At 39.7% G+C, this 26,845-nt stretch overlaps 1 long non-coding RNA gene across 1 annotated transcript in view; it reads right to left on the bottom strand.

The window, feature by feature from the left end:
* Positions 1 to 26,845, bottom strand: part of LOC137670352 (uncharacterized) — a 64,314-nt gene that overhangs the window by 10,698 nt on the left and 26,771 nt on the right. The window contains exon 3 of the long non-coding RNA XR_011049244.1: positions 1,834 to 1,955. This is a non-coding gene — a long non-coding RNA (uncharacterized lncRNA). The remainder of the gene's footprint in view (positions 1 to 1,833; positions 1,956 to 26,845) is intronic.

The following is a 26,845-nucleotide window of genomic DNA, read 5'->3' as shown; positions in this document are numbered from 1 at the left end:
TTTCTTGACTACCAAATGTCCATGGGGATTTATTCCAATTGCTAACATCATTAGAATCTACTTTCAGAAAGGCTGTAAATCAATATATTCATAGACTTCTGCATATACCCTACTGTGACCGAAAAATGAGAGCAAATAGTTGTCCTTTACAATTTCAGACCATATTTGATGTCATTGGAAAGCCAGACAGGCTCCATTGAAGCAACAGAGCTGTATCAATAGAAATTGAAAGCTGAAATAAGAATCTCAGGTTCTGAAAATCAAGTGCAGTCTCTTTACCAATAACCTTTGGACAAGGATCCTTGTTGTTTAAATATTTTATCAAAACACTGCTCCTCCTCTTGTGTTTTTGAAGGAGGTATGTAAGCAAGGCAGAGCAGATGACATTTGGAGAATTATTAGACAAGGGGCAGACCTATTTTTCAGTCTGAAATCTTTTTTAAAAGAGGATGTATCTTGGACTTGCTGTAAGGCAGAATTGTCATGTTGTCTAACCTTAGGGATCTATCTTGGTACCCATGCGGCACAACCCAATAAGCAAACCCCAAGCCCTCCCCCAGGCAACTGAGAATACCTCATGGAGGAGCTTATATTCTCCCTGCTGACTAGGTACATGAGGGCTGTTTGGCTTCAATATTGTGTCCTGTGTTTGTAAGCGATCAGGCAGTAACAGCTGTTGGTGGACATTATCCACAACTAATTTATGCAGGTGGAGGTCCATGGCACTGATCTATCATGTACAGCTTCATCTCAGGCCTCATCAGCAGTAGCAAGCCAGTTGTCAGCAAGCCTCATTCCTTGACCAGTCTGGGGAGGGATGCTGAGTTGAACTCATGTTGTTAGCTAACCCCAGGGCCTCGTGTAGAAGTGGACGATACAGGTGGTGAACTATACCTGTATTAAAGTCTAAGCAACACTTCAGTGTCTTAAAAACTCGTATATCAGAAAGCTATTACATACAAAGCAAGCCACCCAAGCAAACAGCAATTTGGTACAGGGCACAGGCACAGAAGAATTTGGTTTGTCTGACAAATCACAGAGCTTACATTACTCCGATTTCCTCCACAGCAAATTCTTCACTGATGCCTTTATAGCAATACTTTGTAGCACATTGAGCTACAGCCCATCCAGCACACATCTGCCACCCGTCAAATTAGCTTTGATCAGCATTAAATCAACTGCCCAGTTGCCTCACTCAAATGGCCTAAGTTGAGGATTTGCCCGTCTGCCGAGTCCTGAACAGTGCCCTCAGAAAACAGACAAAACCACTTGAGCTTCAAAGCATTTAAAGGCAAATCCCAGGCTTTTTGCCCATTCACAAAAGAAAGCTACATCATCCACACAGGCATCAGGAGACAACAAATCTAGCACACCTTTTAAGATTCAGTCTATTATATGTCAGAATAACACTGTAGCAACAGTTTGGGTCTTGTTAGGTACCAATTTGGTAATGAAACACAAAGTCATTGCATATTCCAACCCTGGCACTACCGCTTCACGGCAAGGTCATGCAGTTCATCAAGATATTCAGGATACACCTTCTGTGAGGCAGCTTTGTCTACAGGCAGATTTTAGGTCAGCGTTAAGCGATGGGCAAATGGCAACTGAATTCCTCCTGATCTCTCCCGATGGCCACAGGACCATTAGAGTTCATTGTTAAACAAACAAAACTGGACTGCTCTGAGCTGTAATTACTAGTCAGCAGTGGCTCCTTCTGGACTGTATATAGATGAAAACTTTTCCAAGAGTTAACAGCAACCTGAATGCTGATTTTTCTTTTGTACAATGATGCCTTTTCATCAGTCTGGACTCATGAAAATCATTAAGTCTTACCTAACTGCTGTACTCCAGAGATCTAAAGTCCTTCACATTACTGCTCCGTTGCGGGGGGGGAGTGACATTGGCTGTAGGCGATGCTCAGTTTTTTATGAACTTCTTTCTTTTTATACTTATTCCTGTGGAAGAGTGCAGAAAAATGCATGTGAATTTTCTTCTGTCAGAAGAGTTGTTAATTATCAACAGGGTAACTGGTGGAGTTTTCACCTGTATATCATTAGTTAGATAGATAACAGACAGTAATTTGAAATTATTATTACTTTCTAGTTATCTCAAAAGAATAATTTTTTTTTAAATTTAAAGGTTAAATCAACAACTGATTAACATTAATTAATCAATGATTTAATCATTTAGGTCTAAACATATTAACAAAACATATTCTAAAATACCTATGTGAAAAGTAAAGAAAGGAAAATAAATATTTGAAATCTGTTGTTTTTTTTTCCTTAGCCTCCATCTTGCTTTGGAGTCTCGTATACTAGGTAAGAATTCACTGAAAAATAAAGAACTTAAACCCTGTGATCTACATATGGCAAGAGCTCTCCCTGATTTTCCCCAAACATATAAAAAATACCACTCCTGAGACAGGATTCTCTCAAAGAGTTTGGTGCTATTGTAACAGGCAATGTATTACTGATTTTTACACTGCATATTCTTTGCACTGAGGACCTTGTTTCCATCAACAGCCCTCAAACACTGCGACGAAGTAGCTATTATCGTCACTCCACTCTCCATACAGAAAATGGTAGGGAAAAACGATATCCAAAGTTTCGCCAACACTTTAAAGTTGAAACAGAGCAATAACTCAAATCCCTTGAGCTGATGGTTTGTACTTCTTGAACAAATATTCTTTCACTTGTAAGCTCAAGGAACAACACAGAAGAATGGCTGAGGCAGCCGACTAAATCTTACAGCTAACCCTGAAACTGAATCATGTTGGCAAAGTATCACTATCGCGGTCCACATCAACTCTGTTACAAAGTGCCTCTGTTAAGAAACTCTTCCTAAACGTTTTTGTTATTATTAGGCGACCTTTTCAGAGCAAGATGGTTCTTCAAGAACAGCATTAACTTGTGAATAACAGAGATGAGGCGGCAGCAGAGTGTTTTACCACCAGAGGCCAGCATGATGCAACCTCCAGGCCATGCTGCATCTGGCAGGGAAGACTCTGGCTTCAACACTGCTTGGAAATCTAACAACCTGAAGATGGAGGACTCTGTGTAGTAAAGTGAAGAGGAAAAAAAATGGCACATTACTGATTACTGGGACATAGATAGGAGCACCCACATACAGCCACCGCAATGATAACCTTGGGTGTGAGCGCACTTGCGAGCACCAGGCAGGGCCGACGGGCTGTCTTTGCTTCTCTGTCGGGCTGGGGGTTAAGGAGAAGCCTTAAGGACTCTTAACGTGGCTACGTGGCACAAATCCTAAAATGCTCTCTCCTTTTCACTGGTCCTCTTACCCAGGCAAAATGGCATCAACTTTGATGGGAAAGTTGCCCAACTGGGGACTGAGTAAAAACTGGAGAAAGGCCTCAGGCAGTTGACCTGTTAACAGACGATGCACAAAGCTGAAGGGATCAACGGGTTTATATAATAAAATTGATAATAAAATTAGTAAAGAAAATGTCAGGGGATAATTATTATTCTTTATCTTTAATATCACTACCTTCTCTTTATGTCATACGACACAACTCTGATCCCATTTAGGTTTCTGAATCGAGTCACGGACTTCAATGAACAGGCTCCTCTCGATTTCTGACTCTGAGACAAGCCTCTTTCCTTACAGCCAGGTGAAGTGACCTTCACGGTATCAAAGGGGTTTAGCAGGTATCTATCTACATTGCACAAGGACAGCACTGTGTACTTTGGCAACAACAGCACGGGAAGAACTTAGGACTGGAATAAGAGAAGTGACACAGGTGAGCGTGGTCTCAGGTGTGCAGCGAGAGACGCATGCAGACATACAGCAGAATTCGTTTGTCTCTCATTAACGTTATTTAATGACCCAATTAGCCCATATTAATGAAAAATAGGTACCACATAGAAACATAACGTGAAACTATGAAAATAAGCAAATCAAGTTGCCAGAAAGAATGGTCCCTTGTTAAGATGCAGATGACTTGGGCAGCGGCCTGAAGTGAGTATTTAACTATTCCATGCGCTGATGGAGATCAGGCTGTGATCTTGGTCAAGCTGCTACAATCAACTATGTTTATTTTTCTTTATAAGAAATGAGAAGGTGCTTACCTAGCTGTGAGAACTATGAGTAGAAATAACTGGATAAAGAGCAGAATCTTACTATATTACACCTGGACAAAGGAAGGAAGGAACCTCTGTACCCGAGGGAACTACTGTGCAGGGAAAGTCTTGAGATACACAGGAAAGGAGTGAACAGGCTGTCTGCGCAGCCACTGCAGCCCAGGAGGGCTGATTTACAGCATGAGGAATGGCAGATTTGAGTTGAACGCCTGGAAGGGACATACATCTGTGCAGCACAACAGGCAATTTGCAGCATCTCCTGCGGCAACAGTGCCCAGGGCACAATGGAGAAAAGGACAATGAGATGGCTGCACAAAAGACCAACAGTATCATGCAGAAAATGTCAGGTTGGTTGGGTTTTTTTCTTTCTATCAGTGAATAAATTTACATCCATTCCAGCCTAGCACAGCATGCATTTCCACAGTTCAGAGGCAATGAGATTTCTGTTCAGCCTCCTACAGAAAAAAGGATCTGAATGGGGGTCCACAAGCACCCAGAGCTAGGTCTCTGTTCTGAGCAAAATGACCACATATAACCCAGCAATTCCCAGAAGAGTTAGTTACACCCTTTTTCCTGCTGCTCTGCACCAAAACAAGGTGTATTTTCACAAACATGTCTTTCAGCAACAGTGCTGGCTTTAATACCTTGTTCCCTCCAGCTTACTCCCACCTTACACCACAACCTTATTTGTGCCAGGACAACTGCTGGTATGGCACACGTTGAACTGTATTGAGGAAAATAACCCTCCTCTGCCCCCCCAAAAAAGATCTTTTTAAAACTGAATTAGTTTCCTGACCAAATTCACTGTGCAGTCACACAAACTGTTATATTGGCACAAATGAATATGCGGGCAAAGGTGGGAAGCAAGCAAGAATGAACAGCAAGTGGATGGCAATACTGTGAGAAACAAGCGTTTGTGAAACCACAGCCTTAGCGGAGGCTGAATCAGAACATTAATTGCTGCTGAAGCACATTTAACTTTGGCACCAGCTGACCTATACTCAGCTCTTAACATTTCTACCTGACCACCTAGACAAAACTCAGGATTCTGGAGGTCTTTCCAGTTAGAAAGAAGATACTGGTATTGAATTTTACTCTAAAATAGTAAGTGGTTTAATTATTATCAAGTTCACAAATAATAATTAGTTTTAACTGTTAGTTTTAATAACTAGTATTAATTTATCATTTTGAGGCATTCCTCCATCCGCTCATGCCTGTTACCCACTTCCACCTTGCTCACTGGACTTTCCAACCCATCAGCCACAGCACAGCTGCAGAGGTTGCTGCATCAGCCTTTGCCACAGCCGGGGGACAAGAGGGGCCAGGGAATGAATGGGACTCTTCTGTAGCACCTCTACTGCTGAGAGCACAGAAACTTTCATCACCGATGCCAGATCATTCTTAGGAGAATTTTCTGACGCTGTTTCCAGGCTGTGCTCCTCACCGCAGTTTCAGCCTCTCAGCTGTGCCAAATACAGGTACTCAATGTGTTTGAGTGCTTCACTCTAGCTGAGGGGTAGAAACCTCCCACAGACAGAAGGCAGAAACAAGAACTGACTTTACTCTTTGTTTGTTTTTCTTTTTTTCCCCCCAATTTATTTATCAGCTACACTTTCAACATAAAACTAACAAGCCCTTTTACAGGGTCAGATCTTTTCCAGCTGTGCAAGAATCAAACAAATGAGACAGCTAAAAGTGCCCTCAGCTGGTAAAGCAGGATGCTGCCCCAAGAGCTCTTGCTCAGCTTTTCTTTACTCTCACCCAAGATATGCTTCCTACTCACTCTGTGGTTTTTCTGTTTTAGTTCCCCAGCTCAGCTTTTTCTTCTGCATACGTGCTTCCCCTCTCTCAAGACTACTTAGTATTGCTCATTAGTCCAAATTGTTCAAATATCCAAGAAACCTGTGCTTATTTTTTTTTCCGGAACTGCTGATGTGCTTGACTGTCTTTTAAAATACAATATAATTTCTTTAACATAAAATTACATAAAATAAAGGGCATCAGTAAAACCTCCCGATTTCAGGAAATCACCTCACTATTTAAAAATGGAATTTTCAAGCACACACACAAACACGTATCTTTAATTCAGCTGCATCTTCCCCTTGGATACAATTACATATGAAACAAACAGCTTAAATTAGTCACAGGCGAAGAGAATTTATACAAATAATTGTAAAGACAAATTTAAGGGGAATCAGTAGTCCTAATTCTTCCCCTTGAATACTGTAAATTTTGATCTCAAAAAAAGATAAGCTCCGTGCCTATCAAGAGGGGATGAAATCACTTTTAAGATCCTATATTTCAAAATGCCTGCATATTTGAATGTAAGTAATTACAGACATTTTACAGAGACATTCTCTCTCTTCCTACTTTTGTGAGTTCATATTCCAAAGCAGGTTTTAAAACCTTCTTTTAGCTGCAGAAAACACAGTGGTTGCTAGAATGAAGCAATAGTCAATAAATACATCATAGGGTAATTCCAAAGACGTGCACTGTAAAACTTACAAAATTTGCTCAATTCCATAGACATTAATCCTACATCACCTGAAGAGGAAAGACTGAAAAATAGATTTATTTAGATTTATTTCTGCTAAAAAAAATCTTCAAGACAGCATTGTAAGAATGAAGTTTTGGTGCCCGAATTATACTGAACGCTTGTGTCCAACAGTGCTTCTGCTTGTTCCGCTCAGTGCTTATTTTCATTTCTGAGCACATCAGACTGGCATTCCACTTGTAGGTGTAGTAAGAGAAAACCAAACTCAAACTCCCTTTGTACAATGTACAACTTTCAAGCTTGGATGCCTACATTAAGCCAGATAAAGGTCAGAGCAGAGGAGCTGCAATTATACTCGTCATTAGAAGAAACCCGAGGCCTCAGTCCAGAAATGTATCAATGAAATTGCTTAGCTTTCAGTTGCTGAGTATCATACAGAAGTTCAGTGGTACTTTCCTAGATAGGACCCTAAATACGAACTGAGTTTCCAAGTACTTTACAGTAGATTTACCAGTATTGCAAATAGGACTGTCTCTCTCTTTACTTCACTCCATATAGTAGTACCTAGTCACGTGATGATTGCTTAATGCACATGCAGTCCCCTTCCTATATCACAGCTGTGCCTGGGGCTGCATTAGTCAGTTTTGAAGTTTTGGACTGTGTGATTTACCAGAAGGACATGGGTTGCCTCAAGTAAAGGGCAGTACCTCTAGCAGATGGGGCTTCACGTTTGCATCCATATTGATAGCCTGGAGTCTTGTCTGCTCTGGCTGAAGTTATCGGGAATTCTCCAGCTTTCAAGTTTTGCCAGTCTTAGGGAGAAGGTGTAATAATAATTGGCTAAATGCCTGAGCTGGCCTGAACTGCTTTTTCAGCCCTAAAGGTTGCATTTCCACATGAGAACGGAGATGCTGTTACACCAGCAAGAGGAAAGCCTGCAGCATAACTGTACGTATTGTATCTGTTCGAGGGATAAAGTGTCGCTTCCCAGAACTGCTAGCCCGATACCTTCCCACAAGCATGACATTGTCTGTTTTGGAGGGGGGAAAAAAGAAGAAAGACAAGATTCCCTAATTACTATACTATGTTCCTCATACTGTCAAATGACCTACCACGCTGCGGTGAAGCATGTGAGGCTGGCTAAATCCTGCCACATTATATAATTTGATGGTAACAGAGGACTAGGCATGTTAGCCAAATGACTGAGCAGATGTGGCATTTAAAAATGTGTCAACTTTGCTCTGGACAATCTTAAAGAAAAAAACAAACAAAACTAACCCAGCCTCTTCCATCATCCTGATTATAATCTTTGGTGATTATTTTACTTCAAATTTTTGTCTAGGACACGTGATTTTTCCTCCCTGTCCTCCTCAAACCCCAGCTGTGGGAGTTTTCCCATCTCCAGTGCCAATGATGGGAATGCAAGAGTGAAACTGCTGCTCTGGGTCACACAAGCTGCCACAGAGATCCCATCCCAACCCCAACTTCACTGTATGTATCTTAACGTGAATCTGGGGAGGCAACATGTCCTTAAGCTACGACACTTGCATACGATCACAAAAGTCAGTGAAGGGAGCATGTTCTCCATCTCACGACCAAAGCAATGGGCATGCTCCCCACATCCTACTTTTGTCAAGCAAATTACCTGCTCATCTAAATTACATCTCAAAGATTTTGGGGATGTGGCCTAAATTTGTACTGAGTGTGCAATTTAAATGAACTGTGTAATTTCACATTCAAGTCCATAAAGCTATATTACAACACCATTTCTATTTAACTCATTTCCAGCCCACATAATCTTTTTTTAAGTTAAGTTCCCACAGTAGAACAGATAGCAAACTAATAAAGGAATGCACAGTCCAAATACACTGAGCATACACTGCCTGTACACAATGAATCAGTATATGATTCACCCACTTTCATACAACAGTTGTGACCTTTCATCTGACTACTTCCTCAAACACAATACAGAGAAATATATATAACACATGGAAATCAGGAACCAACAAATTAGGGGACTAATAATAGCTCATCTCATGATTTTTTGCTGTTGTGCTAAACCTTCCTACATGCTCTATCAAACATTTGTGTCATCTCTTGCTATCCTTTGACTAATTAATCAGATCAACTAAGGCATAGGTTGCTCTTTGTTATGAAATGAGTGAAGGCAGAGAATACCTAAACTTTTCAAGTGTCAGGCCCTAAAGGCCTCAAAAAGGGATAATATTTAAAAAAAATTATAAAAAGAAATGTTCTTTATTTAAAAAGTGACATTTATTTGTACAACTAACTTTCCTTTCTGCCACTTACAATGTAAAGCTGATAACAAGCAACCCTGAGCACAAACATTACATTTTGTCTACAAACACAGCTTACACTTAGAATTAGGGAAGGTAAGGTTAACATGCTACAGCATTTCACCACAGGCCTTTTCACCACAGGTCTTTTCACCACAATGTGTGAAAAATTGCAGGTATAAAAATAAACACTACACCAAAATCCTCTCAGGCACCTACTAGCAATATCTCACTCCATTAGGCATTTTGAAACAATTAACTAAGTATCAGAGAAAAAGCCCTGCTTGGTCTCTAGAAACATAAGGTGATACACGTCAAGAGAAAAACACATTTTAAATGTATTGCAAAGCTTTGGCAGGAAGACTGAAGCAGCCCTATTATAATCCAAACTCAAAGCCAAAAGTTTTGAGATAGAGGAGGAAGATCAGAGCTACAATGTATTCTAACAAGACATCATACATATAAAAGAAACACATGATAAATCTGAGAAGCAAAGGCTAAATGTATTTTCAAGGGACACTATCCTGCAAATATTTTACAAATGGTGAAAAATAGTGCATTTTTCTCACAATATATAAGACTTTGTGGACTGGTGCTTCAGTGCATTTTTTTTCCTAAATCATACCAATTATTTCTTAGTGGCTCACTCTGGTCAGGGATCATAGTATTCTAGGGACCATATAACTGGTACCCTAAAGCCCAGGAGAGATGGTTTCTTGGAATGTCACGGAGCTTACTGCTCACTACCAGGTTGCGCTAAGAGTTCATATCTGAGAGAGACAGCAAAGCCCACAGTGCGTAAGAAAATCTCCGGGGAGTGGCAGAATTGTGACAAAGTTTGACTGTTAACCAGGTGTAAGTCATCACAGTGATGCTTTGCAATTGTTAATGATCCAAATCTCCAACCATGTAGCTAGAGGCCTGTTTCGCAGCCCTCCGAGGGTCAGTTCAAAGCCAAAGTACAGCAACCCCCTTTTCCCACGTGAATGCGGTGACAGTTTGCATGACCCACTGCCTAACACTTCTACGTATTAGACAACGCAGTGGGTCAAAATGAGTCAACCAACAAACGATTAGTTGAAATCACAGGTTTATATTACAAAAAAATCTTATAAACCCCAGGAAGAATTGGGTCCTGTTATCCTTAGCACTGTACCAGTAAGTAACAAAGAGCCCCTATCCCAAACAACTCACCATCTCAATTGCTGACAAGATGCCACAGGAGGAGGAAACACAGGAACAAGATGGGGATGGATAAGCATAAAAATAGCTTAAAGAAAAGCAGAAGTCCATCCTTCCCCTTTTCCTAACCATTTATTTATGTCCTTTGGCAGGATGGCACAAACGTGGATGACTTAAAGCTACTGCATTGACCCTTAAAGAGAAATTCTGTTCTTCCCTGCACTTGGTGTTCTGTTTCCCCATTGCTTTATCAGCAAAAAATTAGCACAGCTCAAGCAGCTCAGATGTTCACATGCTGATGCAAATCCTGAAAGACTGGGAACGTTTGGCAGTTACATGAATGCTGCAACAGGCAGACACCCACAGGTACAGATGCAACGCGGTGAAACACTCAGGTCTGCAGTAAAGCTTAATCACACTATCCAACACAGCTGTCCCAGTCACATGCTGGGGATTTCCCAGCTGCAGACTCTATCTTCCAAAGCACACGTAGTTTGAAACAATTCAGTCACTATGCAATCAGCAACCATGTGACAATTTCATTTTCTCTCTCCAAACATCCAAACAAGTCTGGATTCAGAAAGTCTTTGCGGCTCAGCCACTGCGACTCTTTCTTAGTACTTTTTCTGCATATATCACGTCAAATATAACACTGCTACTACAGTAGGACTGTACTGGCTTTTACAGAAAGTACTTCTATGATCTTCGTTCAGGAAGGAAATAAATGTTCTTATGTACTCATGAGATCTAAAGATTTCTTTAGCAACATGATCTGGACAAATCATATCACAACCACAGGTTAATCGTGTGACACTCAAGCATCATCAGGTTTTGAGTCTCTATGACTGGAAAATATCAGATGAAATCTGTATAAGAAGATGACTATTTTAACAGAGTACAAAATAGCTAGGAATGAGGAAAAGAAAAGCCTGCATTTAAAATTCTTTGTAAATTCTAACTCTGTTTGCTTATTGTTCCTCTCATTCCTCAGTTACAAACCAGACTGCAAGCCCATGAAGGAAGAGGTGCAGTTGAATTTTGCCAGCTGTCTTTTCCTCTCTGCTCATCATCTATCAATATTTCTGTTCTCAGATAGGAAAACCTACAGAAAAAAATAACTCTTTACTTCCAGTTTCCTTCTAGTCTGTGCTAATTGGCAGGTTTAAGCAGGAATATTACTAAAATATTTTTTAAAAAGACTTAATTGCAACATACATGTATTAAAGAAACAGTTTTTGCTGGGAGTACCTGCTGCAGACAGGAGAACCTGCAGTGACGATTATTTTATTTCAGGAAGGAAAGAAGTCAGAGGGGAGAATTGAGTTAAGGGCCCTGCCCTTGGAAGGCATTTGACTTAAAATACTAAAGCAAGCAGGTATATCCAAGCCACATTTTTTGTTTATCACCTTCGAATGGCTATTGTTTGTGGATGCTGACCAAATTTGAACGCTCACTGCAAAATATGCAGTGTGCTCTACTCTGGAGAGCAGCCTTAAACGTCGCTAACAAATCAGCTGGATGCTATAGTTCCCTCAACACCCTTTCTATCATCCCATTGAATTTACTACACACTATTCTAAAACAGGAAAGAAAAACACACACTAGTTTGGAATAAAAAGCTGACACATCCTCCAAATACGCAGGAGTCCAAGTCACAGAGGCAAAACGCACAAAATTAAAAGGAGGGCCTGCTGTATAAGACCATCAGAAAAATGAGATTTACTTTTGGTTTCTGCTGGTATACCACTGTGGGAAGCACACTAGTGAAAAGTTTGCATAGAGAACATAATGTTGTGATGAAATATATTTGAAATCTCCTTTTTGCAGTATCACTTCTGGAACAGATGGCATTATCCTCAGAGTAAGTATGGTCAGATGGATAACAGACAAATGAGTGCATGACTTGGGAAAACTTCATTAACAGGGCTTTTATGAAAATCCACTCACCATGGTAACCTTACATCTTAGAAAAAACTCTAAAAGGGGATGGTGCAAGTGTTACCTCTTTCTGATCTGGAGATAAGCTGGAGTAGGCAGAGGGATGTTAAAGTAGCAACACCTGAGGAAGCTGGTAAGAAGGCAAATACAGTACATGCTCAAACAGTCCCTGAAGAAATTGAATTAGTGTGGCAAAGAGTATTAAAAGATGACATTTTTCAGGCCTTTATGTATTGAGATTGGAAGAGGTACTAAGTCAGAGAACATGAAATTATCACCAATGCAAAAGAATGATGCCATTATCATTAGTGAATATAGTGCAATGATTCACTTGATTTAAATCCTAGAAAAACCCACACTAAGAGGGCAGAATGAGTAGGAGAGATGAGGGAGACACTGCTGCATAAAGCCACAAGCGTGGTACATGTGTTACAGTTGTCAGTAACCTGCAACTTCAGTTTTCTAGCAGAGTAATTAAAATGATGATTGACATTCATGTGGGAAAGTCGAAAGTGAGAAGTTTCTTTAAGAAGAAATCTTAGGATGGTCAAGAATTTGTAATTCCACAGTCAAGGAGAAGAAAACTTTGACTAAAAAGGGTGTCTTCTTTCACTACTCAAGTGTGAGCAGTAGTTCAAATAAAAAGTACTATGATGTAATAAATGAAGATAAACAGTAATAATCCATATGAATTAGGAGTTACAAAGTGGAAAAAATCGATAAGGCATGCTAGAAACATTAGCAGAAAGTTCACAGCTGACAGGACCATGTAACATGAAGAATTAAAAAAAAAAAAAAAAAAAAAGAGTATCAAGACTACAATAGTTCTAGGAGTTATATAAACCCTTTGCCAGATGGAAATGATAAACTTTTTAATAGCGATGCAGGACAGACAGAAATTTTTAGAAATATTTCTATCCCATATTTGGACAGATGTTCTTATGTCACATGATGATGTCGAACTGTTTTCCAGTCCCTCTAGTAACCAAGCAGGATGTTATACAACAGGTACTAGAAATAAACATTTTAAAATCAGCCAATCCATCTACCTCGCACCTAAGAACTAAGACTGAGAAGGCCTGAGAACTAATCATGTTTATTTTAATAAATTAAGGCATTCCAGGGAAATGCCATGTGACTCAAAAAGTGCTAATGTTGTGCCAATAATAACAAAGGCCAGCAGGATGACTCAGAAAGCTAATGGGTAGTTTGTCTGACGTTACTTCCAGGTAATAAAGCTGTTATAAAATTAATAAAGAATTAAAGTACCAGAATATAATTAGTATCAGTCAACCCAGTTTTGTGGCAAATAGATCTTGTAAAATAGTTATTGCATTGTTTGATGAGACAGACATTTGGCTGAAGAAAGTAACTGTATATCTGCAATATATTTGTGGAGAGCAGTTGACTTGATAGTGTATGACATCCCCATTATGAAAATTAGCACAACACAATATCAATAAAATGTGATAAATGGACTGAAAACTGAATGATCTAACAAGCTAATAATGAATGGAGACTTGTAACAAGCTTTAGGGCTTTTGTGATTTGGAAATAAATATAAATCATCAATGATTTGGAAATAAATATATACATCTATGATAATAAGATTTTTGAGATTAATAAAATTGTGAGGACGAAAGCTGAAGATAGTCATGTAGAGCAATTTGAATCACTTAATAAACTAAGCCAGTTCTAATCAAACATGTCTTAATACAGCCAAATGCAAAGGGATTAGAACTAAAAGCTCCACCAGCAGCCAAGTCTTCCCCCTAGAAAACACATGGTCTGAAAGGTACCAAGGATTACAGGTGACAAACAGCTGACACTGCAGAAAAAAAAAAAACAAACCCAATATGATCCTTGTATGTATAGATACAAAAGCAAAACAGCTTTATGCAACTATGTGCAACACTGGTGAAACCTGCAGTGAAACACCACACCAAGTTTCACATTTTAGAAAGAATGTTTTCAAAACAGAATACAAAAAAGCAGACAAAATGCTTGAAGAGGAAAATGTCTTACAGGGACATGTTTGAAGGAAAGACTTAAAGTTCCCTTGTTAACATCATTAACTAGCTTGACTTAATATATCACAGAAAATACTGGCTCCTACAGGGTTCTTTAGCATAAACACAAAGTTCAGGTAGGAAACAAGGCATATTAAACAACAAATTATTTATAACTCAAATTACCATGGGAATTCTCAATGGCAACTTTAGTTCTTGAGATCAAGTCCAGATTTGCTTTCGAGTGTTGTAGCTCAGCATGTATTTGGATGTCTACTATTGCAGTTGAACACAAAATAATCTATACAGAGGTAACTGGGTAATAATGACCTATGATACGGAGAGGAAATTAACTGACTTAGTAGTTCCTTCTAGCTTTTTTCTTCCCATGTGGATACAGTAAATATATTTTACTCTCTCTTCTGAAGAAGTGAGCTGACACCACTTCACTAATTTTGCAATACTCTATGCTGAGATCTGCCAGAAATCTGACAATAACAATAAAGATTGTCAGATCCTCAGGCTTATCATCAGAATGGGTATTCCATGGAAAGGAAAAGAAAAGGGTTTTGTTTAAAGAAAAGATGGGGGGAGAGTGAAGTGAAAATCCTAAGCCTGATTCCGTGGACATTGATATGTGATTTGTCATTGATTTGCAGAGGCAAGATCTGGAGCAGAGAGTTCATAACACTATGGAAATAGTTCTAATATTCTAATTTTGGGGTTCTTAATTCCACTCACAATTTCTTCAGGAGCAACTGCTTGGCTCTGTGTATGGTGTAATAATGACAGACAGACCTTCCGCTTTTCCAGAAATAACCATGTCATAAGCTGCTGCTTCCTTGTTTTATGTATTTACAGACATCAACAAGCCTATATAAAGCCCCTCCGTAATTTGTTCATATACAGTAGTTTTCCTTTTGATATATTTTTAGATCAATTGCACTTAAACAATACTTCCTCAACCTACTGAACTTTGCTCCAAGACGGATGATCAAGAGAAATGCAAACACTGTACTGTTTAAAGGATGACAGCCAACATTTTCCACAGTACTTGTTGAAAGGGTAGGGTACTATGAAGTACAAAGAGTTTAGCATGACTCCAGCGTGGTGCAGCACTCACGCTTACAACCTCTGCATCTGCCCTTTGAGTTGCCTCCGAAGCAAGACAGGTGTGAATTTATCAATGTGCAAGAAGCAGAAGCTAACTCATGACATTTCAGTTTTCTAATAAACAGTGCCACTTTGAAGAAAACAGCTTTAAGCCTCTTTGCAAAGAATTTTATCAAAGGGAAAATTGTAAGGAATAAGATGAGTCATCAAGGAAAAGCTGTGTCCATGTGCTCCCTTCCTTCTTTGGTACAAGGTACAAAAAAGCTGTAAACATTTGGAGAGGGTATTTTCCTATGGCTAGGTTGTTGTGTGCCTTCAAGCACATTATCATAGAATCTCAGGAATGTCAAACCTACCCTCTTCTGAATTTTCCAGTGCAGAGGATATAAACAGGCCCAACTTCTGGTTACTGGCTCTAGTACAGGAAACCTTTCTATCAGATCCTCCCATTCGCTACAGAGAAAGAGGTATGGCTAAGTACAGCCATGCCTTCAACATTTTTCATGGTCCGAAGAGCTTGACTGCTAAAGCAGTAGAGTGGACAAAAGTCACAGAAGACTGTGGAGACATCAGGATTTTTTTTTTTACATGGTTAAAGTACAAGCTAAATCAGTCCCAATTACAGTACTGGGCACTGTTGCATGAACAGATTTCCCCTCACAGGGTGTAAAGTACACCAAGAACAATTCATAGTGGTTTTGAAAAACAATTTTCAGCTACCTTGTATGCTACGAAAACTCTCCTGTTCTGATCCTGTTTTGATCCCAGGCAGCTAATGCACATCTCACTGTGCAGAGCACTTGTGTAGGGAGGGAACCTGTTAGCATGTCCTCACTGGATGAACAGACTCTTTGTGTGCAAATTTTGTTTTAAAATTATGATTAGCCACATAATTAAAAATCAGAATATTGAGGAGAAAAGCACTCAGAACATGTGTAGTTTGCAATGATTACACCTGAGTTGAGAATCCACTGTACATTAGAATATACAGGCATATATCTTGCTACATCTTAGTGAGGAAAAACCACAGCAATTTCATCAGATACCAGACGATACCCCAGCAGGTAAATAAAAACCTTAAAATGTTGAAAAAACATTAAAATGTTAATTTTTATGCTTTCTAACTGGAAATTGTTGAGATAATGTATTTAAGAACATTTAATTTGCTTTTCAACATAGTCTTAAATTACTACACCATTTTGAGTGGTGATTTTTAAAACATGTTCACAAACTAAACACAGTTACAGAAGGACTTTCCCTGGATCAGAGATCCCTAAAGGACTAAGATATTGTATTAGCAGTTCAAACGGATGCCTTTTTTCCCTATAAGTCAGTATTGGGCTAATTTACCCCATACTGGACCACACCACAAAGGAGGTCACACATCTGCTAGTATTTTCAAGAAGAAAAAGAGTGATAGAGGCCATGATAAATATCACTTTGGGCAAGTATTCTACCAATTTCCATTTCCCTCTGAAGATTCAACTTCATGTTGTTCTTCACTCGCAGATACAGTGTTTCTAAATGCTGACTACAGGTAGAGACATCTCATGGCAGCTGAATACCATCCCTTCTGTATAATTACCTGGGGAGATGCAGGATATCTGTGTGGTCAACAAAGAAAGCCAAAGTGAATACATCAGTGCAAAACAGAATACAGTTATGTCTGCTTTGCAGGAACAAGTCATTCTTGTAGAACCGATTATACTGCAACTCCTGTTCTGCTGGCAGAACTGGAGACACATGCAGGTGGCATATTCTGCAGCTGGTAATCCAAAGGAGACTACGGAAAAAGAATCAGGCACTAAAGAATAACCTCACTAAGAATGAAGACAGACACAAATGGACTTTGAGATGGAGAGTGGTATGCAACATGAAATGAGATGGAAAATGATTGACAGAGGGACCGGCAGGACAGGCACATAAGCAGTACAACAAAAGGTATGGAGGCCTGGGAAGGGTGGAAGCATATGGCTATATCTTGTGCAACTGAACTGAGCGAGAGCTGACTCAAACTGGCAAAAAGCGCAGGATATACGTAAAGGTAAAAGAATGGTGAGACACAGGGTGTGTGCTGGTGCTGATTTCGCAGGAATCTGAAGCTAAGTAGTCGAGGCTTATAGTCTGAATTTGATGGAAGATGAGAAGCTGGTACAGGCCACCTTTTTTCAGCTGTTAAACTTGTATTAGATGAAATTCACTCCATCATAACTGAAATGCATGCCTACTGTGAATGCCTCAAGCCACCACAAATTGTCTTTCAGGATCCTGCAGAGTTCTGTCGTACATATGGTCTGGATCTTAAAAGAAATCATTTTAAGAAGGTCTTGTCCTGTAAAACTCCAGCGACTAACTCAGTAACAAATGTCTTGAAGTTTCAGCAGGAAAAATGCCCCTTTCCCAATTGTTATCTATCCTGGCTGCCCCTTCAGGACCTTTGCAAATAAATGGAGCAGTTTTGCCACGCTTACTCACAATGAATAGTTCCCATCACATGGCAGCCCAGTGGAACAGAGTGAACACAGTGACATGGCTTGCATGAGTTAGGATTACAGAATCAAGCCTACGGAAACTAACGGATAAGCTGTTCCTATCCAATAATCTAAAATTATTCGCTGGCTTCCAGACTCAAGTTTTTATGTTCTTTCCTGACTCATGCTACCTTTCAGCCCTGGACTGTAACGGATCTGACTTAATCCACCCTTCTGTGCTGTTGATCGCTACTAAGTGTTCCCTATCTCTGTCGTCACAGTGCCATACTTTAAGAAAAATGAAGAATGCAGCTTTTGTGGCAGCACTGAGAGAACACCACTTTTAAGGAGAATGTCCCAAATCTCATTAAAAAGAGATAAAGCCATCTGGATCCTAAGACAGTCGGTTTAAAAAAAACCCCACAAAACTCTTTTGAAACCAATTTACTAAGAAAAACAGAAAGGAAAACAAGTTTGCTGCCAACAAATGTTGTAGCCCTTGTCATCTATTACCACATGAACAAAGCACTCAATGACTGACTCCAATACCATTGCCAATTATTATGACAACATACAGTATAATCATATTATGTTTACAATATAATACATATGAGTATTCGATAGAGCCTGGCAGGACTTCAGTCACTGCCTCTTTTATGCTTTAAAAATCAATTTTTCAAACTGAGTTTGCTGTATAACATGTTCCCTAATTACATACTTTACTGTATAGAGAACAAGAAAGGATATTGAAAGTGATTTCAGGCAAACCTCTTAACATCTAGTGAGATAAACCAGTTTTATTCACACACATTGCACCATTACCAGCCCACATAATGTCTTTATTCTACAAACATGCCCCACCTCCTTCCCATTGACATTAGAGGCAAGTTTTTCAGAAGTTTCAACCAAAGCAAAATCAAGACGAAAATGTTCAGGGCCTAGTTTTAAACTGGCTCTTGCCTCACCATTTCTCCTACAACTGCAAATTACTATAAAGGTAAACAGGGTCATTTAAACATCTGCTTAATTTGTGAATGACATCAGGTAACAAGCTTAGAAAATGACTCAATTTATATTTGCCAAATCATGTGCAAAATACAAGCAGAAGGTTGCCTTGGAAAATCTGAACTAAAGGCATATGCTCAAGACTCAACTACCTAGTTACTAAGAGACCCCGTTGTCAGCCCACAGCCAATACCTCAGTCAAATTTCTGGGTGGGCTACTTACTTTCCAGATAAATCAGGACAGAGGTGCAGAGATACTTAGTAATATGCATGCTAGCTTAAGTCCACCATGCCTAAGCAACAGCACACAAATATGACTATAATGATTCTCAGGCAAGCCTGAGTTCAGAAGTAGCATGGTTCACATAGCTCTTCAGCTGAGTTATTGAACCTCACCAGATACAAGATATTATTATAAATTATTATAACGCACCAGCCTGGGTGCCTCTACACTGCGTTCCACTGAGCAGCCTGTTTCAGAGACTTCTTAGCTCAGGATCAGCTAAGAATAAATGAAATCAATTTAGGTTTAAAAGTTTAGATTTAAAAGCAGTGGTATTATCCACAGCTGCCTCTTCTCCAGACTACCCTGGTCCCTTGCTATCATGGCTTAAATGCATTTCTATGATAAAATGTTACTTAATGTAATAACTGAATTACAAAAAAAAAGTGACATTGATGAATTGATGTAATGGGTAAAAAACTAGTTGGATAGTTGGTTTCAGAAGGTAGTGGTTAATGGGTTGTCCTCAGCCTGGAGGCTTGTAACAAATGGAGTACCACACAGGTCCATACTGAGACCTGTTCTGTTTTACATCTACCAGTGACCTGGAGGAGGCAATGAAGCGTGCTCTCATGAAGTTTCCAGGTGACACCAAACTGGGCAGACCAGTCAAACATGCTCAAGAGCAGGGCCACCAGTCAAAGGGACCTAGATAGGCTAGAGGGTTGGGCTGATATGAAACGCAACAAGGACAAATGAAAGTCTTGCACTTGGGAAGGAAAATCCCCATGCAGCAGTACAGGCTGGAGACCAACTGTCTGGGCAGCTGGGGACATTGGCAGCAACACATGAGCTTGGCAGCAAAGGGCAACAACATCCTGGGCTATACTACCAGGCACATAGCCAGTACATCATTAGAAGTGATTATCCCCCTTCACTGAGCACACTTTCAATTGCATTGAGAATACTGCATCGGGAATACTGCACCCAGTTTCGTGCCTCCCAGTATGAGAAAGGTGTTGATAAACCAGAGTGAGTTCACTGAAGGGCGACCAAGATGGTCAGGGGCCTAGAGCAGAGGCTGGGTGAGGAGATGCTGAGGGAAGCGGGCTTGTTCAGCCTGGAAAGGAGGTGGCTTTGGGAGGGCCTAACGGCAGCTTTTCAATACCTGTGAGGAGGTTACCAAGAAGATGGAGCCAGGCTCTTCTCAGCACTGCATGGCAGAAGGATGAGACACAAAAGGACAAATTGAAACAAGAAAGGCTCTAACTTGACATAAACTTTTTCACCAGCCAAGCATTGGAGCAGGTTGTCCAAAGAGGTTGTGTAGTTTCCATCCTTGTCAGTGTTCAAAACATGACTGAAAAAAGCCCTAAGCATGTGCATATGAATGCCACAACTTGAACTCCAGTTACTGACAAACACTGGCTTGTTCTACTATTGAAAGGTGCTCAAAAACACATGCCACCACTGGCAGCTCCAAAGCACAGCCCTGGTTACATGGGGGCAGAGTCAGAGCAAGTAACAATTGCAGGAATCCCTTCTTAAATGGGATGTTCAGGTTGGAAATTTTAGTACTGGCACAGTGGTCTGAGTGGAGCTGCTTTGCAAACACCTGAAGAAAGTCTGGAAGCTCTTAGAGACTTTTCTGGTCACTGTCAGGGGATCCATTTTCACACTTCAGTATGATTTATACAATCTACGATCCATGTATAAACTTAACAGGAAAATTTGGAATGTATGTCCTTGTATTTCTATAGCACTGACTAAAGAGAAAACAACTGAAAGTATCAGGCTGGAAAGAAACTGTTAGGGTAATTCCTCAAGTATCTGTCTTGGGACATACTTAATATTTTCCTTTGTCACCCTGGCACAGAAATTGGGTCTGTGAAAAGCTGTTAGTACAAAGAAAGACTTTATTCCACACCAAAGGAGAACGGGTAACTGCTGTAACAGAAACAGAATGAAATTAGATAAAATAAAGTGCATGGTCATACACATAGGAGTAAGAATTCCTGTGACAAGTTGGAAATAACAAATGAGGAGAAAGAAGAGGGTGTGTTAGTCCATCAGAGGATGACTATGAGCAATCACTGTGATGTGGCACAGATAACACTAACATATTCTGGGTGAGATGTTGCCAGGAAAGACAGAGAAGTATTAATGTCAGGCTACAATGTGCTAATCAGAGTGAAACATATTACATGTAAGGTCCTGTCACTCATATTTAAGAAAAATTAAAACAAAACAGAGCAGTTACAGAAAAGTCTGACTTGAGCTCCCAGGCAACACAGTAATAAAAATAAGATAAATGCTAAAGATGTAGATAAAACCTTTGTTATGAAAGACAAGTCTGATCAAATTATTATCAAGCTGACAAAATTCACTACTTTGAATATTTCCTTTACAGTTTCTTTCATGTGTAAACAATTACCATTTAAAATTATCAGCATTATGTACTACTTCGTTTCTACAGACATCAGTTTTAGCATATTTTTCTTCTGGATATCTCTTTTTTTAATCTTCTGTTCCAGGCCTATGGATAGCAACAACTCTGAAATTTATTTCAACATGTATCCTCAAAAATAGAAACAAACTTCTGCCATTCTCTTAAGAGTTACAGGAAACTTTAGCAGAAATACCACTACCAAGGAGAAACAGAAATGACAGTTTGAGTTCATCATGAAAAGAAAGTCTGTGCAATTATAAATTTGTATTGCTGGAATCAGGAATCTTATTTTCATTCTTCAGGTAAGATCACTGAAAAAAACACAATTTCCCTGACCAACATCACAGACTTTGTTTTCAAGGCTGGCAGTAAATGTACCATATTCTTAAAGTCAGACTGTTCAATTAACCCTCATGGTTCTCCTGGTAGGTAGTTTCGAGACCCGCCTAAGGCCACAAAAGTGAATCAACCAGGATAAGAACACAGCAATGTCCATCTCCTAGGTGTGTGTTTACCATTAGACCATGCTTCTCTTCTAGGAAGGGATCCTGGCAAATTCCAAGCTTTATGGGAAAGAGGTTCTATTTAAACATTTAAAACTTTAAAGCACTTACTGGAACAGAAAAAAGGAAACAGAGAGAAAAGATGAGAAATCCAAGTTAACCCAAGAAACACGATAGCGATTGATCACAGTGCAGTCTGGAAGGAAAATGCAATCGATACAGAGGGGAAAAAATCAAATGAAAAAGATTGCTTCAGTGACTGAAGCAAAGATCCTCAAATTGCAGGTAGGGGTGATGAATTTGTTCTTGCCCCTACTGTACGATGAAAACTAGAAAGCTAAACATTAAGAAATGTCATCTAATGACAATATACATCTTTCTTACAACTGTCTAAAAGTGGCAAAATATGAGTCTGAAATTGCTATCAGGATTGCTATTCAGTGCTTTAGAAGTGGCTTACTCACCAAACAGACTGCTTACTCACTGCAAGGGAGTGTTTTGGTGCACCTGTGCTCCTGGAAAATGATGTTAGCATGAAAACTCTCCTGGCTTTTAATGTCTTTTCTAAGATCTGGTATTGATATTTTGATGACAAATTGATATTTTTGGTGACAATTTCAATTTGTTCCAGGTATTAGGAACATAACATTGTTAATGAAAATAATGCTAACATTTACAAAGTTTATGATGTTAGTGATCTAGACAGAAAGAAAGTGCCACACAGGCAAGTATCCTAAATATTATGCAAATACTATTTTAATTTAGGAAATAAATTGTCATAATTATTTGAAATATTACTTTGTACTTAAGAAGTAACTGGGGCCAGGTCATTATGGTCCTATATATACCTAGAGGACAGCAATACTATTTTGATATGAAAATCAGTCTTTCATTACAGAATTTCAACGTTTTTTTTTTTTTAAGAGAAAAGTAGGGAGCTTGGAAAACTCACATCTCATAATCAAGAGCTCAAAAGTCAAGCTCTGCTATTCATATTTTACAGTATCTTATTCTACATGTAGCTACAGTAACTGACTGCCAACACCTTCACAGCACAATATTACTTTTATAGAAGTAAGAATGCAAAATCCATCTCCAAGGTTTTAGAGAGAAGTTCAAAAGAAAATCTTGCCTTTGTGTTTCCTCATTCTGCCCTCTAATTCTCAGATTGTTCAGTCTCTCATAGGATCATCTCTGAGGGAAATACTTGAATAAATGCCCTCCTCTGTGTCCTATGCTTGCTTTCTGGAACTAATATAACTGGTATAATTTAAAAAAAAAAAAAAGACTTATCTGGGTTATGTCAGAAACTTATCTGGCCCTCTGTTAGTACAAGAACAGGAGAAGAATGATGGTCCAATTTCTTTCCCTCTGTCCTCAGATGGGACAACATGATATAGGTGGGGACTTGATCCCCTGCCTTTCATAGGTGAGTGAGTCACTCCTAGGATTAAGAACACAGACATCTTGATCCTTAAATCCCAGGGTCAAATCAAACTCTCTTTTCTCTTTCAGATACTATTAACTCAGAGAATATGAGACTTTTTTCTTTGTCGCCTTATGTTTCATTGAGCTTTAATTAAAATTTATTTTTAATTTAAGTATTCCCCTAGTTCAGTTTTCTTGAGTTTCATTTTTTAAAAAAGTTTACTTAACATTTTCCCTCAGAATTTAAACTCTTCTTTCTTTCCAAGGTTTAGATGACATTAGAAAATGAATACTGTTTCTTTAAAGCTGACACAGTAAGAACAAGCAGGCTGTCTTAGATTGCAGGCCATTTCATTTCTCATAAGCATGCTATCATTAGCTACCTTTAGGAGAACGAATTATATTGATTGGTTCAAATCAAGCTTGTGACCTGGTGGCAGTATTAGATGATTGTTACAAAGCATCATCTCCTCATTAATCTTTCATTAGACAGCGTGATCCGAGAAGCCAGCAGCAGTCACACCACGCTTACTCTCTGGAGTGATGCCACCACAGAGGGCTCCCTTATTGGATCACAGCAATTACTGGCCTTACAACGCAGATTCTGAAAGCCTTATCAAATTTCCTCCTAGAAATGGCAAGCTTACAAATAATCATGTGCTGTTTCTTGGGTGAGGACATCACGGAATTACACCAAAATGCAGTAAGCTCAAGTCATTTGCAATTAAACATGTGACTCTTGATTCTGAGATGATACATCTCCATTTGCAGCGTATGAAGTATTTTACAGAAAGCTGAAATACATAAAATTAAGGTGTCTTAAAAAATTCCAGTCAAAGAACAGAAAACTGCCAAATCAGATTTCTTTATGGGAGAAATGAAGCAGAATCTCTGGTATCTGGATTGCTGGCATCCTAATGTTGTGATTTAAAGGAACTGAGTAACAACTGCAAGTAAACAGCAGACAGTATAAGAAAGAAGCATCTGTTCCGAGTACCCAGGTGTTGCTGGAACAGAGCCCAAGAGGGGGACAGAGGTTCTTATTTTCAGCTCAACAGCACATCATAACAAGGCTTGGGGGGGAAAGTTGGGAATTGTGCAACTCTAACAATACATTATTATTTGCATGCAAACATAAAAAAGGTTAAAATTTTAGTGGCTCTGAGTGAAGAAGAGCCTTCATATACTGCAACTGACCTACACTTCCAGGCATCCTCAGGCTTACAAGTATAAAGGTTGTATCTCTAAGCTATTTTCTGCAGCCATACAAAAGTAGCATTAAAATCTGAACACAAGATATCCCATTAACCTCTGCGACCATTAAAATAGAAAGGCCTAGCAAAGGACAAATTAACTCTCCATTAGAAGAGAACTTAAAAATGCACACTGCAGAAATGTTCTTACTTATGCAGCTTAAAAATGATTCTGGCTCAATTACCAAGTTTTGATCAGGGATATGGAAAAGCGACATGCACAGTGCATGCTGACGTAAGGTAACCACCTCATTATTGCCTCAGGCAAGGTGGTGAACGCCTTCCAGTCCCACAGATGTTACACCTCCTAGAAGCATCATCCATGGCCACACCCACGGCAAACTCAATAGAGTTGTCCACTATTAATATGACTGTGAAAGGACAGGCAGCCTACCTAGAGCATAAAAATTAAGACTGACTCCCTTCCCCACATGAAAAAAAGACACTTCCAGGGCAGGCAGATGTAGCTAATCCTGTAAATTGTGGGTTCATCTCATTATGGGCAGTACAAAATGCCAGTGTAACACCTACTACACAAACTCCAGTGGTTCAGAGTTTGGAATTTGCTCTTAAAAAGATAATTTGAGCTTCAGGAAACTGAAGTGCCTCCTTTTTATTATGCTTTTGGCTTGGGCACTTAGTTAAGTACTTATCTCCTCTGGTGTTCAACAGGAAACTTCTATCATTGCTCTCTCAAGTCCCTCCACCAAAGCACACACATTTGGAGAAGAAAATGGTACTATCCTAATTCATATGATATACTCCATCATACCTTGCATGACAAAAATCAGTCCCTAGTCTCTTACGCCTAGGTTGTGATAACAGCAAACAGATAGACAAGATGAGCTGACCCAGATTTCTATGAGGCAGATTTGCTGTACAAATCTGGACCTGGTAGTTGTCAGAAAAATCAGCCTTCAAGTTTCACACTAACCTCAAAACCATCATGACATGGTTCCTCAGTGAGGAACATGGACTTTGGAAAGACTGAAACTGTACCATGCTGTCTTAGCTCACATGCTAGTGTTCTCTAGAGCTACCAGACAAGCTTCAAGTAAGACACAAGTATTCCAAAAAAAGATGCAAGTCTCTGGTGAAAAACTCTTCAAATGTGAACATGCCATTCTGATGCAGAAACTTAGGCTGCTAAGAGATGAAGAAGATATACACGCATTGTCAAAAGAAATTGAAATAAAACAAGGTATTTGTCCTGGTTTGGCTCAAACCAGGCCAAATAGTCTTAGAGAACCCAAGGTCACTGCTTACGAGTAAAGAGCCGAAGGGGGTTGTACCTGCAGGGAGTAGTGGACGGGGCAGGTGACCCAGGATTGACCAGCAAGGTATTCCATCCCATACATGTCATTCTCACTTTCCTGTTTATCACTAACCCACTGCCTCCTGGAGGTGGGGCCCAGGAGGGAGGGGCCCTCCTGTCTCCCACTGATTGGTACCAGCTTTGCCAAATCTCCAGTTAAAAGCCTGCAGGTGTGATGGCAGTGGAGCTTTTGCATTTTGCCCTCTGCCCGTGCTGGGTGGAGCTACTGCATTTTCCCCTCTGCCCGTGCTGGGTGGAGGTACTGCCTTTTCCCCTCTGCCTGTACTGGGGGGAGCAATTCTGCCTGAGGAGGATTTCCAAGCTCTTGATCTTGGTTTTGTACATATTTGTATATATTTGGTTATTTCTATTATTATTGTTATTATATTCTTTTTCATTATTATAGTTTATTAAAACTGTTTTAACTTTCCAACCCATAAGTCTCTCTCCCTTTTCCCTTTCCCTTTCCCTTGGCGGGGGGGGGGAGAGGGTTAACAGAGAGCATCTGCCACCTGGTTAATAGCTGGCCCAGCTTTAAACCGTGACAGATTTATTGGCGCCCAACGTGGGGCTCGAAAGAAGCTCCAACAGGTTGCTCTGATAAGTTGAATCCTGGCTCTGGTGGGAGGAGACCCGGAGAGCTCAGCTGAGAGAATATCAGATTTCTTCCCTTGAGATTTACGAGGGGTTGGAAAGTTAAAACAGATAGTGAAGATGGTGATGTCATTTTTGAATGCTGTGTTATCTTGTCTTTTTATGGAGTTTCTTTCACAATTGAGTATTGCAATGATACCTTACCTGCTGTGGGCACTGTGTTATTGCTTGCTTCTTATGAATGTTTACATGCAGTTTAGCAGTGGGCGCTGGTCGAAATGTATTGTTTTGGTGTGGGGTTTGATACTGATTTATGCTGTGATAAACTGGGCAGTTAATATTCCGATCTCTTATCTTTATGACACAATGATGGGCAGCTTTAATCACGAATCAGTAGCAGCAACTTCATCTGCACGTTCCAGGCATCCTTTAGCAGATTCTGTTAATGATTACACTTCCAGTTTTACTTTG

The sequence above is a fragment of the Nyctibius grandis genome, chromosome 1, assembly GCF_013368605.1.
Source record: "Nyctibius grandis isolate bNycGra1 chromosome 1, bNycGra1.pri, whole genome shotgun sequence".
Taxonomy (NCBI): domain Eukaryota; kingdom Metazoa; phylum Chordata; class Aves; order Nyctibiiformes; family Nyctibiidae; genus Nyctibius; species Nyctibius grandis.
This window is presented reverse-complemented; position numbering and strand designations above follow the sequence as displayed.